This window comes from Crocodylus porosus, unplaced genomic scaffold (genome assembly GCF_001723895.1).
Source record: "Crocodylus porosus isolate Cpor-Errol unplaced genomic scaffold, CroPor_comp1, whole genome shotgun sequence".
Taxonomy (NCBI): Eukaryota; Metazoa; Chordata; order Crocodylia; family Crocodylidae; genus Crocodylus; species Crocodylus porosus.
Genome location: NW_017728910.1, coordinates 13,369,219 through 13,371,069, shown reverse-complemented (window position 1 = coordinate 13,371,069; position 1,851 = coordinate 13,369,219). Strand labels below are relative to the sequence as shown.

Here is a 1,851-nt window from a genome sequence, read left to right as displayed (position 1 = left end):
CCCCGGCCGCGGGCGCGCATCTCTGCCCTCCGGCGGCTTCCCCCTCCGCCGCCCTGGTCCGCGTTGGTGATTATTACCGTCATCATCGTTACTATTTGTATTGTCATCATTATTCTTATTGTCATTATTATTATTTAAACGTGCACCAAGGTGGAGGAGCAAACTCCGTCCGCTTTGCCCTGCGGCCGATGGCTTGACTCGCCTCCTGGAAGCCAGGCTCGTTGGCTGCCCCTCGCCGCTGCAACTTACCTTTCCAAGTGAAAACGTGCGAGGAGGAGGGTGGGGGGTGGGGGGAGACATATGACGGCACGACGAAAGGTTGCGTAAGTTGCATGACGTAGAAACAGATGCGTTTTTCAGTCGTTCTCTGGTGCTGAAAACACACGCACACGCACCCTTCTCTGGCGGCACACGCGCACACACACGCCTGTTGTATAGGGACGTGCAAGAAACCCCCCCAAAAACCCCGGGAATAGCCGCAGGCTCCTTTGGACCCGCTCGCTGCCCCCCGCGCCGCCCGCCAGCGCCAACCTGCCTTTGATTAGCTGCTTTTTATACGGGATGTTCCCAGTCAACACAATTTGAACGTAGACCTAGGAATAAGCCTCCCGAGGAGCTGCCCCGCTGCGAGGCGAAGCGGGAGACGGGGGTCCTGGTCCCGCTGCCTGCTCCCCGGGCCCCGCCGGCCCACGGCCGCCCGGGCCCCCGCCCCAGCAGCCGCCTCGCTTCCTATCCTCGCCCACGAAGCAACTCGCATGACAACTTCTTCTTTTTTCTTGCTCTCTCCTTCCTTTCTTCTTGCTATTTCCAGACACTCTCCCCGGCCCCTGCGCACCCGCGCCGGTGCCCGTCGGTGGGGATGCCCGGTGCCCCCCGCCGCGCTGCCAGGAAAGGTTGCAGCGTCCCGCCGCAGCCCACCGGGCCCCGCCGGGCCCTTGGCAGAGCTGCGGGGCAAAGGGCCCGGGTCGTGGGCTCTCGCTCCCCTCGCCCCACCGCCACCTTTGTGCGAAGTGAGCCTGCCCAGACGCCCCGCAGCTGAGCCAAGGGGGGCTGGGGGCACGTGCCAGCTGAAGGATGCCTGTATTTTGTAAAACCTGGAAAGGGGGCGGGGGGATTCCCTCAAAGAACCGAAAGGAGCCACGTCGGGAGTAGTGGGGGACCACTTTAAACGCCCAGCTGTAAAAATAAGTCGTGGGACTGGGAAGAGGAAGCGTGTCTCCCGTCCCCCTCCCCTTCTCGGGGGGGGCCCGCGGAGAGGAGCCGCCGCAGCGCCCGCGCCCCTCGGGGCCGGGGCCCGGCACACGCCGCGGGGCGGCTCCCCCCTTCCCCGGGAAACTGGATCCCTCTGAATGAAAACGGGCCGGAAGAGCGAGAGTGCCCGGAGCCGGGAGCCGCGCACGGGGCAAGCACGGCGGGGAGCCGCCCGGCAGCCCCGCGAGGACCCGAGGGGGTCGCAGGAAGCAGCCCACGGGGGGAAGGGCAGCTCGTTACTTTTACAGTGTATCGCCGCTGTTTTACAGGCGGCCCAGGCAGAGCCGGAGCCCCTCGCCCTCGGCTCCTCCGGCCCGCACTCCGGCCCGGCCGGACGAGTTCAGTTGCCTCGTAAGAGCCCGTCCGGGAAATGGCTGCGAGCAGCGCCCGGGCTCGCAGCCCCTTTCAGCGGGCTCCTTATCTGCCGTCACGCCTGGCTTCGCGCTGCTCGACGGCGCTGGGCTCGGCGGGGGCCCCGGCTCCTGCCGCCCGCCGACGGCGAGCACGGGGCAGCGGGGGCAAGATGAAGGGGAAGATGGAGGAAGACACTTTGTCTCGCCGGACTTTGCCGGCAGCCCGCCCTCCGGCCAGGCAGCGGCC

General features: G+C 66.5%; 1 protein-coding gene across 4 annotated transcripts in view; it reads left to right on the top strand.

The window, feature by feature from the left end:
• Positions 1-1,851, top strand: part of MECOM (MDS1 and EVI1 complex locus) — a 484,803-nt gene that overhangs the window by 462 nt on the left and 482,490 nt on the right. The window lies entirely within an intron of this gene.